The sequence below is a fragment of the Mixophyes fleayi genome, chromosome 6 (assembly GCF_038048845.1).
Source record: "Mixophyes fleayi isolate aMixFle1 chromosome 6, aMixFle1.hap1, whole genome shotgun sequence".
In the NCBI taxonomy this organism is placed as follows: Eukaryota; Metazoa; Chordata; class Amphibia; order Anura; family Limnodynastidae; genus Mixophyes; species Mixophyes fleayi.
Window position 1 is genome coordinate 71,419,547 of NC_134407.1, and position 18,388 is coordinate 71,437,934.

The window sequence follows — 18,388 nt, forward strand, 5'->3', positions numbered from 1 at the left end:
GCCTTGTGCTAAGTTGCTCCCGATGGGATTTTGTGGGTTGTGCTTTGAGTGCCAACACCGTCTGGCTTGATTATAGTGTATTCCGGAAAACATTGAGCAGTCGTAGGCCTATGCTAGGTTGGCTTGGTTAATTTTATGTAATGGTTGAACCTGCCTCCATTCAAAGAGTAAGGCTTTGGTTTCAGTACAGGCACCGCCTTCGGGGGCGGGTTTGTTTGTTGCATTCCGCAAGCCCAAAAGGGATGTGAGTTCTTGGATGTTTGGGATAAGGGATTTCCAAGTTTAAAGATAAGGGTACGTCTGGGTGAAATAGTTCCCCATGTGTTGACACCGAGAGGGTAAATCACCCTCACTGTGATATAAGGACCATTGGTCCTTAGCCAAACTGCTTATTAAGCATTTTAATAACTGTAAAAGGGTATCTATTTTGGTGTATGGGGTTTTGGATCGTAACAGTCTGGCAAATGTGTTAAAACCCATTTAATAACGTTATTTATGACTATTACTGTCCACCAATTCCTCGCAAAGGTAGTTCTGATTTAACCTAAGAAATATAATTCTTATTTTCCTTTAAATCCGCAGGACCAATTTATATAACAAATGTATGCATATATTTTCAAGAAAAACTGCACACAAGATGTAGCTTAATTTAAAATGTTTTGTATTCTTAATTAATATTCTAATTGGAAAACTCATATTATAAAACAGCATAGCAGAGTATATTATATAAACTCAACAGGTTTGGTTTGCTCCATTAGCATTGGTGGTATAGCACAGATGTTCATACATTACATTCATTGCCTGTTTTATAAATAGTTATTGTGTGTGTGTGTGTGTGTGTGTTTATCAGCTATTGTGTGATGTAGCGGTGTGTGAGCCAGCTTCACCTATTGTTAAAGGTGTGTGACTGTTAGGAGGGTGTAGTATAAATCAATGCCTATTGTGAAGGGTGTGATGTGCTCTGTATTGTATTCTGTGTGTGTGTGTGTGTGTGTGCGTGTGTGTGTCTGGGGAGGGTGAAGCTGTGGGGGGAGAGAGACACCCACTCAGACTAGACTCCATTTTAAGCATTCCACAAAACCCCACTTATCAAACTTCCAAACATATAATCCACTACAATATTTTCACACCATTATCTCCATTTATCTCACGTATAAACTTTTACCATTTATTCACACATAAACTTCCATTTATCTCACATGGAAACTTCTAGCATCACAACAAAGATAGTATTTACCTCACACAGGAGCCATTTTGTCTAATCATGATGATCACATTAAATTACAATGCCAGCCATCTTGAGGCATTACGTGATTAGAGCAACCTCCATTTTCTCTATTGTCTGAAACTCAGCCTTGTATATTAATTTGCTGCCATGGTAGCTATCATCCCATAAACTAAATTTCTCCAGCAATAAACCACATTATTTTACAGTTTCACATTACAAACTACCTTCAGTCATGCCACAATCCATTGTAAATTTCATAGGAGCACCAGGACTTACATTTTAAACCAAAGATAAAGGATATAAACTATATATAGTCCATTCAAACACCATATACAGTTCTACAATTGTACAGCATTGCAGGAGTTAACAGCAACATGACACATTGTCAGCCATCTTAACACTATATCCAGCCACACTGCTGAACCATGGATTTTAACTGCAAGATTGTCCAGCTGCCGCTTACCGGAGTAATCAGCATCATGTTTTTCCTACCTCTCACAGTAACCCAGAACCTTACCTTAATTGAGGAGGGTCTTACATCTGAGGGTCTTACATCTGAGTCTGTTCATGACATAGATCGGGCATTGCAGTCCGTCATCATAGCAATAAGCATACCAAAACTGAAGGTGAACTACAAGGCTATACTTAACAACACTCTACAGGACATGATACTTCAATTGCTCTTCTCAAGTCCAGTAAAATCTCTTCCAAGTCACTGAAGCTCACACACGTTGTGCACAAGGCCGACCTGGAACTTAACGAAGACGGAGTGGACAGTGCACCAAAAGTGGACCCCACCTACCGTCATCATTTGCCACTGGAGTTTCACTTGGACCACCCATTCCTGCTTGCTCTCCGTGCTGATGATAACGGTGCTCTTCTGATGATTGGAAAAGTAATGAACCCTAAGGAGGTGTCTTGTTAACCACAACACTTTCCATTTTTTTGACTGTCAACAAATTTTGGATTCCGTTGACAGCTAAATTGGTTACACTTGCCCACTTATTTGAAACAATTAGTTTTTCAAAATCCTAGCCTAGCAAAATCAAGTTTATATGCAATTGTAAAGCGCTACGGAATCTGCTGGCGCTATATATGATGATGATGATAATGCTATCTCAAATATACACAATCCCTATTTATGAAACACAATCAATCTACAACACAGTCACATATTATTTGTCTATCTCCATCAAAACTACAACATAACATTGTCTTACAAAACCTTTCAAGCAATTACATATTATAACTATGCTCTATTCAAATACAATACTGTATTAATGCAAAGTTCCTAATCTCGGCCATATTCTAAAATCTGCAAACCAAATTATATCATTTAAACTCCACATACTCTGACCAAAACTCAATCTAACTTTTGTAAACTTACACAAGCCTTGCAGTTACACATTTTACATTCACTTTCCATTCAAAATACACTATAACCCATTCATACTAGCCATCCTCTAATATAAATTGCCTTCTATGCCACTTAACATGCACTGACCTCAATTGCATTCAGCTTACTGTTTCCCTACTGTTTCATCTGGGAGCTGTATCAGTTAGAAGCAGGGAAAAAAGAGGGTTCCATTGTCTTGTGTTACATGAGATAATAACTCACCCTTGTTCACCAAACTAATTCAAGCATGACTGCTAATATAGAATGAAATATAAAAACATATATAACCTTCAATAACAATGGCACTTTTTGCTACTCTTGCTGTTGACTCTCATGTTTTGTGCACGGTAAGCTAGACCATTAGACCAGACCTCATTCAGGCCTTGGTATCTTCTCCCAGTGCTGAAAGGAGATTTGATATAGCGGATAAAAGCTCCATTAGGAGGCCATTGCTCTATGTGTGTTTTTTACATTGACAATCAATAAATTAACTACAACTTCAGTAGCCATGAGGTTTCTGCTTAGAACTGCAGGGGCCTTTAGACTTAGAGTATGACTGACAGATGGCGGGATTCTGTGAGGTTTCTGATTAACAGAACTCACCTGTTTGCACCCACATTCTCTCAGTGTCGGCCATTTTCTTTATTCATATCAAATCTTCCACAGGAAATACTGATTTGCAATACATATATATATAAATATATGCAGTGTAGAATAAGGAACGGAAATGGGCGAAAAATTCAATGCGTACGCAAACACACATTTCACAAAGATATGTGACAAAACAATAGGTCGTGCTATTAGGCTGAAGTATGACAGGCACGGGGGAAATGTGAGAAAATATGTATTACACAGAATGACTGTTTGTCGTGTCCCTGAAACCCATAAGCTGAATATAAGAAGTCTCTCAGCTTGCAGGGATGATATGTTTAAAAGTGAAGTTGTTTTTCACAAAGCACAATCTGTTGTAGCAATAAGTTAAATATAGCTACCTCAGCTACAGAAGCTGAATCATCGAGTGAGTACCAGATTCTTCTTCCACAATTGCTATATAGACACTGCCTGCGTCCAGCATAATTTTTAGATAGGAAGCTCCTTTGCGAGAGATGACAATTACCTCATCACACAGACTGAGGCCGAAGTTTGTAGATATGATATACTACAGATCTGTCCATTGGACCTTAAAGAGCAAGTAAAGCCACTTTCGGACCCATGTGACTGCTACATATATGAAAAATAGATTTAATGGATTCTTTGCAACTAATATCTTCCCCAAGAATTATATATGATATATATATGGGTCATTTGAGCACCCTCCTCTCTTACACACCCTTCACTCCATTGGCCTTCGTGACACAGTTCTTTACTGGTTCACTTTTGTGACTGGGTCTCTTACAAATAACTTATGGTATAAATTTGTTTAAAATAAATAGCGCAGGGCGCTTATTTATATCATTGCCAATGCACTTATTTTTGATATTGTGTAAATTTTGATATAGGAAATCCTTATTCCTGAGACCAGGGAAAAAACTTGTTTGTTTTAACCTTTCTAGAGGAAATGCCTTATTTCTGATGTATATATCTGATACAATAAACTTTTGTTTTTAAAGCCTTTTGTATATCTTGGTGTAATGAAATGTCTTGTTTGGGGTTTACAACTTTTCCTGGGGAATTCTTTTCTTTGGAGGAAATGTGTATTCTGAAACTGTTGGAAGAATCACTCATGCTAATCTCATGCTAATTAGACCTTTTGATGTGTGAGGGTCATAGGAAGATGTAATTAGACTTAATGTCTACTGTAAGATGCAGGATATCACAGCAGGTTTTAAGATATCACAGATAAGCGTAAATATTGTTAGCTTTGCAATGCATGTAAATCCATGTTTGTGTAAGCACATTGCATCCTGATTCTAAAAATAACCTGTGTCCAAAACAGGATAAAAAGCACTCTCTTGTACACTGAAATGTATCATTCTGATGTTCCATCTGACCTGATCACCTAGTACCTTCAACCAGTGTAATAGCAAATAAACATCACTCTGCTTCAAGACCTGCTTGACAACTTCTTCAATATTGCTATAATCCTGTGACCTGCAGATTAAACCCTAAATCTAATCCATTTACCGGCTGTTTCTGAGGTTGGACCCAGCTTTTCCGGTACCACCGCACTGCCTGCTACCCTACAGTTCTGGTCAGTGTGATAGGCCAGGGGGATCCATCCACAGCAACCCTGATCCATAGTAAGAGGTCCGGAGTACCAGCCCAGTTACACCAGAAAGGGGGTACCCCAGCAGTGACAGTTACCCAGAAGGAACGTGGTTCTGGGCACCATAAAGGAGCCCAGTGGTAGCAGCAGGCTCCTCCTACTGTTGCAGGAGGGGCATATTCAGAATAACGAAAGGGGGCGGTGGAAATGTAAGCCCAGCCGGTTCCCAGCAACAACAGACAGGGTGGCATAGGTGGTCCATCCTGTCACAACTTTCTACCTATCAAACTGCTCCTTTAGTGTTTATACTTCTGGCACATCCTCCCCTCCACTTCCACTATATGCTGAGGTCCCACAAGGCACTGTTCTTGGCCATTTTATTTTTATATTGTACAACTCTTCTCTTAGAGCACTAATTTGCTCGATGCTGATGACACCCAAATCTATAACTCTTCTCCTGACATCTCCCCTACTGGACTATCTTGTGTAACAAACTGTTTTTCCCCATGGATGATCCAATGCAACCTAAAGCTCAACATATCTAAAACAGAGCTTGTTATCTTCCCTTCTGCCAGAATCACCACCTGCCCTCAAATCTCCCTCACTGTTAATAACACCACAATTTCCTCAGCCTCCCAAGTCTGCTGCCTTGGTGTTACACTTGATTCTGTCCTCTGCTTTATTCCTTATATCCAGACTCTCTCCCAATCCTGTCAATTCCACCTTAAAAATATTATCAAAATATGTCCTTTTCTTACTCAACATGCTACCAGAACTCTTCATTCCATTCTCTCATTATCTCCCGTCTTGACTACTGCAACCTCCCATTGGTGGAACTACCATTTGTGTGGCAGGTGCGGTGCATCTGGCCCATGGAGATAATGGGGCCCACTGCACGGCAGATGGAGAGGGTTGGAACTAGCGAGCTGTGGGCTCTGGTTCCCTCCTCCCCACTTACCTGCACTGGGGCCCACAGCTCACTAGTTCCGCCTCTGCAACCTCCTGCTATCTGGCATTCCGGACACCCATATATCCACACTTCAATCCAGCCTAAATGCTGCTGCAAAACTGATCTTCCTTTCTCATCGCTCCACATCTGCTGCACCACTTTGCAAATCCCTACACTGGATCCCTGTGTCCTCCAGAATCCAATTAAATTTAATCACCCTACCTATAAAGCCTTCAACAGCACCACCCCTTTATACATCTCAAACCTCATATAAAAATACTCTCCCTCCTGCCCTCTTAGATCTACCTCTGATTTACACCTTGTCTTGTCTCTGGTTACCAGCTCTCACTTGCGCCTACAAGACTTCTCCCGTGCTGCTCCCCACTTATGGAATTTTCTACGACGCTCAATCAGGCTTTCCCACAGCCTTCAAATCTTTAGACGTTCTATAAAAACCCATCTATTTTTTAAAGCTTACCTTATCCCTGATGATACTATTCACACTAATACACCCTCACAGCTGTCCTAATCTCCACCCTGAGCCACACTCGCTCCTCTTGTTTCAGCTGTGTCCTCTTCCACTTAGAATGTAAGCTGTCTAATGAGCAGGGTACTTCATACCCTTTGTTTTCATGTCTGCATTTATTTTGTCTGCCTTGTATGTTCTTGTTTTATGTATGTCCCGTTCCCCACTGTAAGACACTGCAGAGCACTGTGACACCTTGCAAATCTACGATGATAATAATAATAATATATTTCATAAGTAGTTGACTACAGTTAAGTATTGTCATTTCCAAGAAAAGCCACAGGTTTTAAAGATTTGTCTCTGTGGAAATTTTTCTCCATATTCATATTCTCTTCTGTGTTTGCCTTGGGTGTAATAGAATTGTATGGATTATGATCCTATCCAGTGGTCAGGTCATGATAAAGGGTGTAGGGTACTATGTCTATATAGAGTGTAAAAGAGTTGTGTTATAATCATGTCTAATAACCAGGTCACGTTGGGTAGGTAGTTCACAGATTAAAATTGTTACCAAGAGGCTTATTTCCCTTTTCCCTTTGCCAATGATTACTCTGCCGGCAAGGGTTTTCTTATGTCTTTACCTGGGGAGGGCTATTTAACAAGTATTCCAACAGCACTACGATAATTTAACAAGTATTCCAACAGTACTACGATCATTTTTTGTTAAATTGAAGCGATAAGTGATTTATTACGGCAATAGAAAACTTACACTCATCATCATAATTGGGGACATTTTTATAAATGTGTCCCTGCATTTTTCGCGCTTTTTTTTCTTTTAAATTATGCAAAAAGTCCATATTCCAGTATGACTAAAAGATCTACCTCTTTGAAAAAAAGGTTATAATAAGACATAGTTATTCTAAACACATGTCAAAGGTACACAGGGGCGGGCTGGGCTCGGGGGCAGGGGGGCATATGCCTCCCGGGACGGAGCAAAAGAATCTATTTTGGGCTGGTCCCTAGTCTTTTAGTATAACTTGGTGGCTGGCCCTCCTCCGGATCCCTAGGATCCGACCCCCCCCTCCCTCCTTTCCAATACGTGTGGCCTTGGTGTCACATGGGACGCGCCCCACGTGACAGGTGCCTTGCCATGTGTGAAGAGGATCGTCCAGAGTGCGGTGCGTCTGGAACAAGGTAAGTTCTGGTGAGGGCTGCAAGGTGGTATGTCAGTGTATTGTGTGTGTATGTCAGTATAGTGTGTGTGTGTGTGTGTGTGTGTGGGCTGTAAAGGTGGTATGTCAGTGTATTGTGTGTGTATGTCAGTATATTGTGTGTGTGTGTGGGCTGCGAGGTGGTATGTCAGTGTATTGTGTGTGTATGTCAGTATATAGTGTGTATGTGTGTGGGCTGCGAGGTGGTATGTCAGTGTATTGTGTGTGTTTGGACTGCAAGGTGGTATGTCAGTATATTGTGTGTGTATGTCAGTATATTGTGTGTGTGTGTGTGTGTGTGTGTGGGCTGCGAGGTAGTATGTCAGTGTATTGTGTGTGTATGTCAGTATATTGTGTGTGTGTGTGTGTGGGCTGCGAGGTGGTATGTCAGTGTATTGTATGTGTATGTCAGTATAATGTGTGTGTGGCCAGTATCTAGTGTGTGTGTGTGTGTGTGTGTGTGTGTGTGTGTGTGTGTGTGGCTGGCCAGTATCTATTGTGTGTGAGACGGGCCAGTATCTTTTGTGTGTGTGGTCAGTATCTATTGTGTGTGTGTGTGTGTGTGTGGACAGTATCTATTGTGTGTGTATATGTGACCAGTATCTATTGTGTGTGTGTGTGTGTGGCCAGTATCTATTATGAGTGTGTGTGGGGCCAGTATCTATTGTGGGTGTATGGTGTGTGTGGGGCCAGTATCCATTGTGTGTGTGTGTGTGGGGGGGGGGCAGTATCTATTGTGTGTGTGTGTGTGGGGCCAGTATCTATTGTGGGTGTATGGTGTGTGTGGGGCCAGTATCCATTGTGTGTGTGTGTGGGGGGGGGGCAGTATCTATTGTGTCTGTGTGGCCAGTATCTATTGTGTGTGTGTGTGTGTGTGTGTGTGGGGGGGGGGCAGTATCTATTGTGTGTGTGGGGGGGGGTGGCAGTATCTATTGTGTGTATGTGGGGGGGGAGTATCTATTGTGTGTGTGGGGCCAGTATCTATTGTGTGTGTGTGTGTGTGTGTGTGTGTGTGTGTGTGTGTGTGTGGCCGGTATCTATTATGTGTGTATGAAGGGGCCAGTATGGTTGTGGGAAATGGTTATATTTATTAAACGTTAATGCTATTTAATATATTGCTGGGGTTGTGTGGAGGGAGGGAAATAGGTTTATTTATTAAATGGGAATATTATTTAATGTTGGGGGAAATAGGTCTATTTATTAAATGTGTATGCTATTAATTTAATGTCAGGGCTAGTTTGAGGGAAGTAGAGCTGTTTATCAAATGTGAATACTATTATTTTAATTTCGGGCTGGAGCGAGGCTTTATTATAAAATGTGGGTGTTATATTGATTTAACAGCGAGGCTGATTGGAGCTTTCTAAATTTCATGTACCCATTTTTTTTCCAAATGGGGCCTCCAACATTCCAGGATCCAGACAACCAGCAACTGATCTAAAAACACTAGCAGCCACAGGTGGTGAATGTGACAAGAACAGGTAGGAGAGAGCAGGACAGACTTCCAACTGTCCTGAATCTGTTGGAGCAGTCCCGAATTTGGGTGACTGTCTCACTTAGTCAGGATTTGGTCTGACTACAAGCAGGGGAGAGGTGACAAATTTTAGCTCGGGGGGCAAGACTCGAAAAATGCAGGAGGCCCTGTGACCCAGCCCAAGGTAGTGCACTATGGGACCGGCCCGGGGGAGGGGGCAGGGAGGGGGGGGGCCTGATGCCCCCCATCCCAGCCTGCCCCTGACTACAAGGACAGTTTGGAGGTATGTCCTGCTTCACACTGTATTGCTTGTGAAGGCAAAGCTGTATGCACCTAACAGTAGTGCACACAGTATTGCCTGTGTATTTGTCTAAAATGATAACCATGTTACATCATAGGGGTCCCCCCTGTCTAAAGTACCCCATGCCCCCCAGACCCTTAATCCAGCTCTGGGCCAGGGTGTCAGATTGACACCTAGTACTCTGTTTCTCCTCTCAGTATTACCCCTCATATAATCTGTTATACGTTAAACCTAAAACAAATAATAACTCTATTAATATATAGTCCAAAGCAAAAAACAAGACCTTTTGCTGGCAAAAACATCAGGGGGTAAATGTATGAATCTCCGGATTCTTCATCTCCGGCGTGTTCACCCTCTTCAGCGCTTAAATTTAAAGCGGGGCTGCATTGCAAAGGGAAACTTCCCTTTACAATGCAGCACCGCTTTCAATTTAAGCGCTGAAGAGGCTGAACACTTCGGAGATGGGGAATCCGGAGATTCATACATTTACCCCCAGGTGTTTAAAGCAAAAGGACTTTTTGTATTTTGGTAAATAAGCCCCTTTGTTCAGTACTGTAGTAGAACATTATTAAGATGTATCATTTATAATAATAAAGTATCGCTGGATTAAGCAACACTAAAATAGCCTCTTTTTATATTGATAAATATATATTGTACCGAAGACCACCCTTTACGGATGGGCCGCTGCTTATGGGCCAGTGCTATGTGCTTGCCCTCCGGGCTAAAGTCTGTCAGCCTGACCCTGAAGGTACATAAGTGTTAAGTTGAGTTTAGAGATATTTGGGGCAAATGGTAATAAATTTGAGTGTGCTTGAAATGTTCCTGTGTATTCAGAGGCAATCACAGTCATTCTAGGGGGGGTTTCAAATGTTTGGCCCAATACCTGTTAAACTATTATAATTTTAAAAGAATGCGTTATTATTTTATTGTTTGAAAAAATAATAATATTGTTTAAATAATGTTAAATAAATGTAACCTTTTTTTTTTTTTAAATGAAAATGTATTATTTTTGGCCACACACGAACACAATGGTGACAGAGAAACACACATGGGGAGACAGAGAGAGATACAACATACATTGGAGAAAGACTCACAAATTGGTAACAAAAATAGTGGGATTAGATAGATAGATAGAGACACATGGGGGCAACAGATGTAAAATGTACATTTGCAACTAAAATGAGCAGAGGTAGAGCAGAGGTGGGATTCGTGCTGTTTAAAATAAAGGGATATGCTGCTTTCTTTCATTTAACAAATAGGTGGGATCACTAGGGCAGGCCATGTGCCACAGTGATAGGCTCCAGTCTTCTTCTAGTAGCCCCATGACACCGCTTGGGCCGCCAGGCACCAAGAAAACCCCCAATGAGATCAATTACCACTCTCTGCATACTGGAAATGTAGGCGCTGAGTTGAGCCTTGGGGGGGGGGGGGGGGGTTCCTGGGCAACTGGAAACCCCCCTAAGTGTGCACTTGGTTATCTTGTAGAAAACATTGATAAATAATGTTATACATAACATATTTAAGTAATGCAACAAGGTCACATATTTGACTATATCCAAAGATAAAACACAAAATTTAGCAAAGTAATGCTCTGAATATAGACCACAGACTGCATGAAGAAAATGAAATATGCTGCAGCAATAACCTAGGATAAAGTCTGTCTTAATTTAGGGAACTTCATGGGTGTATGGTTATAGATGGTTTAGGTACTAGGTGAATTATGAAACATAATGCCGTATTTGTCAAAGCTTTAAAGGCTATTAGTCATGGGTTGGGAGTGAGAGAGGGCAGTAAGTATGTCATTACCTGATGGATAACTATTGGGAAGCTCTCAGGAATAACATGTAGATCCCAGTGCATAAAGCAGGCATTTAAAGGCAATAGAATAAAATGTAGTAGACTTGTGAAGTTGATATATTGGTATGATAGACGTACATACAAGGTCATTTTGAGGATGTAACTCCCTCCCCATCCTTGTTTATTACTGCTTTCTTGACTGTCTTGTCACTGTGCTTCTCACATTCATGTGTAGCTCAGTGACAGACTAGTAGACAATCTGGAAAGGTGATGATGGATGGGAGACAGGCTGAGTATTTTGTAATGAAATTGGTTCAGTGATGTCACCTATTCCTAGTAAATTGATAGGCAGCAGTCTCAGGAACATTGATAAAGCCCATAAAGCCCTCTGCTGTGTGTACGTGATGAAACTCGAAGAGAAAAATCAGCCCCTGCAAGGAGGTGTCTTGTGCCGTTGCTATATACCCTCAGCTGCCTTGCCGAGGTTATTTAAAGAACCATTGTAGGTGCCTGTATCAATATTGTCTTTGAGTAATGCTCTATAAATTCCTGCTGGTTTTTCCTACCTAATTCCAACAACTGAACTAGTCAAATGCAAGCCATTCGTCAAATTAACATTATTCCATTAGTTTTAAAAAGCAAGATGGTGTGCAGAGGATAGAAAAGGTTATTACACTGTCAGCTAAACATATTATTAGAGATGCTCAATTATCTGAAATAGTCTAATTCCAAATGGGGCTAGTTCAAGGGCCTCTAACTTTGTAATAGGTTCTTTATTCATGGTCTAGATTGATTTGGGTTTGAATTTTTGAAGGTTTTTAATACGTAAAAAATAAAAAACCACAATGTCTCAGTTGGTTTTATCGGTTCTCAAAGTCCAGTTTGCCTGTGAGTACTAACCATGCATAACAAAACACAAAATGTTCAAATGTGTGATAAATCAACAAAGTCTCTTTTTCTGCTGCTTATGGAAAATTCTCTCTTGTCAGTATTAATTTTAAGTTGATGCAGTACCTTAAATCCTTACAAAGGTAACCGTACAGGACAGGATAATACACTAAGGCAGTGAATCCCAAACTTTCCATGTTTGAGGCAACCTTAGGGTCTCCATTATTTTTCCAGGGCACCTCTAAGCCAAAATAATTACTGGGCAGTCCCTTTACCATATCACACAGCACGCGTTAACCATATTACACTGTGCCCCTTCACCATCACACTGAGCCCCTTCACAATATCACAATGTGCTGCTTCACTATATCACATTGTATCCCCCTTCGCTATATCACACTGTGTCCCCCCTTCACCAGATCACAATGTGTCCCCCTTCACCAAAGTACTGTGTCCTGATTCACCAGACCACACTATGTCTGCTTCACTATAGCACTCTGTGACCACTTCACACAGTGTCCCCCTTCACCAGATCATTCGGTCTCCCCATCACTATATCACTCATTGACACTGTTGGACGTGATGACGGATGATGTCACGCCCAACAGTCAGTGAGAAGAGAACAGAGAGGAGGGAGGAGGATGATTCGGTGCCGCTGGATTGGTAAGTACTTTTTTTTTTCTTCTTTTCTGCCAATGAACAAGCAGCCCTGGCCGCAGCACCCCTGTGAGCGCCACAGACTCCTGGGGGGCTGCGGCGCTGTCACAGAGAACCGCCGCACTAAGATGTATTATCCTGTCCATGCATCGACCACCATTCTTACCCAGGGATGCCAAGAAGAATTCAGGGCCCCGGTACAACAAATTCATGGGGCCCCCCCTTATAGCTGAGTAAGCAAAAAAAATTTGCGCCTTCGTAAAGGCGCAAAATTTTTCATGGGTATGGTCACACAATTGTGGGCGTGGCAATGCGCCATTGGGGCGTGACTAGCACAATAAAATCACTAGGTCCTGAATTCCCCGGAGCGTGACATCTGTCCAAGCACTCCTGACCTTCAGAACATCTAGCACCCTTGTGTAGTATAGGAAGAATGCAGTGTGTACAGAAACAGTTCAGTCTTGGTCTGCACCCACTGGGCTCACCAAACATTGGCATTGTCCCTACTAGAATCACAACATTTCACACACTATGCTGCTCTGTCCTACCTGTTCTCACTTTTACCACATGTGGCTGCTGGTTTCTTTAGTTGCAGCTTGTCCGGATCCTGGAATGTTGGAGGATCTATTTGGAAAAAAATGGCTACATTTAGAAAATTACAGCCAGCCCCACCGTTAAATCAATAACATCCATAATTAATAATTAGGCCTTCCTCCAGCCCCAACATTAAAATAGTATTCCCATTAGCCCGCAAACAAAATAGCAGCCATTAATTAGCCACCATCTACCTCACACACACTACATTGCCAAAAGCTCTGTGCCATCACACACACATTACTGTGCCCCTTTATCATCACCATGCTATGCCCCCTTATGATCACACTGCGCCCTCCATGCTGCCTTTGCCCCTTTCTTTAACCCCCTGTGCCATGCTGCTTGTCCCTCTTTTCTTTAACCCCCTGTGCCATGCTGCTTGTCCCTCTTTTCTTTAACCCCTCTGTGTCATGCTGCTATTGTCCCTCCTTTCTTTAACCCCTCTGTGTCATGCTGCTATTGTCCCTCCTTTCTTTAACCCCCTTTGCCTCTCTGCATTTCTCCCTCCTTTCTTTAACCCCTCTGTGTCATGCTGCTATTGTCCCTCCTTTCTTTAACCCCTCTGTGTCATGCTGCTATTGTCCCTCCTTTCTTTAACCCCTCTGTGTCATGCTGCTATTGTCCCTCCTTTCTTTAACCCCCTTTGCCTCTCTGCATTTCTCCCTCCTTTCTTTAACCCCTCTGTGTCATGCTGCTATTGTCCCTCCTTTCTTTAACCCCCTTTGCCTCTCTGCATTTCTCCCTCTTTTCTTTAACCCCCTGTGCCATGCTGCTTGTCCCTCTTTTCTTTAACCCCTCTGTGTCATGCTGCTATTGTCCCTCCTTTCTTTAACCCCTCTGTGTCATGCTGCTATTGTCCCTCCTTTCTTTAACCCCTCTGTGTCATTGTGTCATGCTGCTATTATCCCTCCTTTCTTTAACCCCTCTGTGTCATGCTGCTATTGCCCCACCTTTCTTTAACCCCTCTGTGTCATGCTGCCCCCCCCCCGTTTTTTAACATCCCCCCCCTGTTTTCCTCCCTTCACTTACCTTTACTTCTCTCTTCTTTCTTGTCTTCTCTGCTGCTCTGTGCTCCATTGCTCCAGACTGACTGAATGCTGGGCGTAACATGATGATGTCACACCCGGCATTCAGTCAGTCTGGAGCAATGGAGCACAGAGCAGCATAGAGGAGGGACGCCGGCGCCGCAATCACGTGAGTATGGTTTGTTGTTTATTAACTACCCTGCTCCCCCCACCAACGACCGAGCCACCCGCCCCCCCCCTCCCGGCCCAGGCCCAGGTAATTACTACCCGTCCCCCCCGTCCCCCTCTCGGCGGCCCTGTTCTTACCACATGTATTTGTATCTACAGAAGAAGCATCTTGTAGCGTATAGTATAACCTCTTCTACTGATTCTTTGCACTCAAACAGATTTCTATCTTTTGTTTAATCATTTAATGTACGTAAGCATCACTTCACTAATCTATTCTGTTGTGCAATGGGTAAGGTTCCTTGTTTTCTGTTGTTTTGTGATTCACATAATTGATTGTTCAATATAGTTTGGTAAAAGTGCTTCCAATGATTCTGCTTCGTTGCCCTATCTCATCAGGGCCAGATAAACCGCAGGGCTTTATGGGCTATAGCCCAAGGACCTCGGGCAGCTGGGGGCCCCTAAGAAAGATCTGTTGGCAACGTTATATATATATTTTTTTCATACTGCCGGCGATCGCTGTCAGTGAAGGCATGGCGCGCCCTGTACTGCTTAGTGAGGCAGCGACGAGCCGGAGAGGAAGAAAACAACAAGTAGGTAAGTACAATATATTCCAGCGCTCCCTATTATACTCCAATATCTATGGATTAATGTACCTTATGTATGTTCAACAATTTCTGTAATAATTTGAAAACAAATGGTGGTTTATTAAGACAACCCTAACTGGTTATAATTGTAACAACCATTTATTATTTACCTATGCTAAAACCAGTTAGCATTGTTTTAACCTTAATAAACCACCATTTGTGTTCAAACTATTGGACTCCTACAAATTGTTGAACATACATAAACTACATTACTCCATAGATATCTTTTTTGCTTTTTGAAAATACAGAGTAGGTATATTAAGATAAACATTTGTCAAGAGAAGTATCCCCAATACGATAATATTAATATTTTAATAATTAATATTAATATTATAATAATATTGGATTGGGCATACGTCGCTTGACAAAGGGGGGCCTCACAGTACCCCTAGCCCAGGGGCCTACAGTGTCTTAATCCGGCCCTGTATCTCATGCATAGCATTTTCTAGGTAATATGCAGACTGCCCATCTGTCATCTCCACGCAAGTAATAGACAGAAATCTATTTAAGTCACAGGCTCTTTTATTGTCTGTTCTGTAAATAAAGTACGGCTGCAGTGAGAGCTTTATCCCATTAAGGTGGATTCAGAATCTCGCTGTCTGTTTCCTATATACTACGATCGTCGTATTAAAGAGATTACGTTGATCCCTGCCTTTTAGTGAAAGACATCTACTGTTCTGTATAAGGCATTGAATCTTAATCCTTATGGGAGTGTATATCAGTCAACGACAAAATTTGAAAGGCTTGTAAACCATTACACTGCTAGAAGTGTTTGCAGTGCATTATGGTGCCCTGGGCCTCATGTACACGGGTGTTGAAATAGAACGATCGTGAAGTGTAGACAAAATCTTGTAGTTTGTCCTCATTTTACCAGAGAGAGCTCATTAACATGTCTCAAAGCTTCCCCACAGCATAGTGTACTGTGTAATTATTGAGGGTCCCTGCAGTATTTTACAGAGTATTACTGATTTTGAACACTGCAGAAATGTCCAATTTCCACTTGAAAATTAAAAATACATGGAAATCTGTTACTAAGTGCGTAGATGTGTGCACAGTCATTTTGTAGGCTGTACCAATATTCATGAGAATTAATAACATGAGACTCGGTGACATAATTACAAATATTGTCCCTCAGTCATGTCACTGTTTACTGAAAAAATTGACGGGCTACATTCCAATACTTACTGGTTTAGCACACACAATTATTTATTATTTATCATTTGTTTACATACCACTGCCATATTAAGGGGCACTGTCAGGTAATCATCAACATCAATCCCTGACCCGATGGAGTTTACAGTTTATATTCCCTACCACATAAACTAGAGGGGTTGGGGTGCTGCCAATCGCATTATTTTGGACCCACCCTTGCAATGCATTGGCCCAATTGGGAGAATGGACTGCTCTCTGAGATACCTAAACGGAATACACTCTCAAGGTAACTGTGCTGTAACTTTCAGCGTCAAATCTAAATTTAGATTTTATTGATCTAATTAGTTCTGATCAAAGGAAAATCTGATTGGTTGTGTGCTGCAGTCATAGATGCCAACTTTCAAAACTTCTCCCCCGGGAAATCACAGGGGAGAAGTCATGTGACAGGGGGTAGGAAGGGGCGTGCTGACGTTGTCGCGTCATCATAGCCCTGCCCCCACTATAAAATGCCAAAATTCACGGCTTTGAATAGCGGGGGCGAGTCTTAATGATATGTTTAAGCCCCGTCTCTGCAAATCCGGGAGGTTTGCCTACTCTTCCGGGAGTCCTCCCGGACTCCCCGAAATTCAGGAGCCTCCCGGGAATTCCGGGAGAGTAGGCAAGTATGGCTGCAGTACATTTGCAGCATGATACTGGCTAAGCCTGAATGCCTTAGTTTTCGTTCCTCTACAACGCACCCCAAGCTGGTCTAATATTTGGATTCTAGTTCATAATAATAAATTAATGATGTACCTGATTACAAACTGGTGGTCATCTCTTAATCATGTTTCCTGCATAAGCCTCTAGTATTTGAGCTGACATAAGCCCCATTACTTGTAAACCTAAATCCTGCTAGATGAAACAGTTTAGCCCATAGATGTCATCCTGCTCATCCTCAACAATTCCCCCCTCCTCCTAAAACCAATTAAGCCCACTCCTAACAAAACTGTTATTTTGACCTAACTAGATAGCTGCTCCTATTCATTCACTATAGAATAAAAGTGCAGTTAATCAAAAACAATTCAGGCCTCCATTACAAACGTGTGAAAAGGCAGAGGTAGCAATTGTAATGTAATTGCGGGAGAAACCAGAGCGAGAAAATTGGAATATGGTTGAGGGCTGGAAGCATATTTAGAGAATTACTGCACAGGGGAGGGTGAGCAAGAGCTGGCTTCTGGGGCTGGGTAGAAAATAAACTTTGGAAGCTTTTACATCCACAGCAGACACAAAGTTATAGGTCAATGAGATATTCAAGTATGAAGGTGAAGTATCCTTGGTGCGATTTTAAACTGATCCCTAATAGGGATGATAAATATAATGATAATGTAATTCTGCCTAATGCTATCTAATTAAATTCAGAGAGTGCGCGGGGGCTGTCTTTTGTTTTGTAGCATATAAAAAGCCATTCCTTTGGTCAGTGTTTTTCACCTTGCTCCCAGTGATGAAACAATATGATGAAATATCTTCTTCGTTCATTAATATAACTTTGGATTTAATCAGGCCGTGGGAAGTATTGCAGGCTGGAACATAAGGCTGAAAGGATGGCATGCAACTGTGTATGGTAGGCATGGGGTTGTTTATAATGGCAAAAGGTTGTTAGGATGGCATGGGACTTTATTTGGTGGTATGGTGGGCATGGGGGCTGTATATGTGCTGGCACACAGCAGTATGTGGCGTGCACTGCATTGTGGGTGGTTGTAATGTTATTAATGGAGCTGAGAAGTGGCGGGGCACAGATCAGTCATTTCGCTCTGTTCCCATTACTTTCAAGTTTATATGCTATAAATGATTTCTCATTACATAAAGCTACAATAGGTAGGTGTGAAAATCTTGCCCATAGATTTCAGCATTTGGAGGAACAGATAATCATGGAGGGGTGAAGAAGACGGATATCATGACAGGTATCCACTATGTCACCAGGTGCTGTTGATTAAACCTTTCCAGCTAAAAGGATTAGGCCCCTATGCATCATGCAACAGCAATAATATGGATTCTGTATTGTAGCTTATTGCAGTGATAGAAAATTTAATATCACTACTATTTACCATTAAAATTTTGCCAAGCAGTTGAGTGATATTGAGGTCCCCAGCGATACTGGCTGGGAGCGGCAAGAGGAATCTTACCGCATCACCAGTCAGTCTCCAGTGCCTCTGTGCATACATGACCCAGCTTTGCTGGTTCACACATGCGCAGTGGAAC

General features: G+C 42.0%; 1 protein-coding gene and 1 pseudogene across 3 annotated transcripts in view; both read left to right on the forward strand.

The window, feature by feature from the left end:
* The window catches only part of SDK2 (sidekick cell adhesion molecule 2), a 482,261-nt gene that overhangs the window by 155,142 nt on the left and 308,731 nt on the right, over positions 1 to 18,388 (forward strand). The gene's annotated exons all lie outside the window — the stretch shown is intronic.
* Positions 1,654 to 2,153, forward strand: LOC142160600 (pigment epithelium-derived factor pseudogene; annotated as a pseudogene).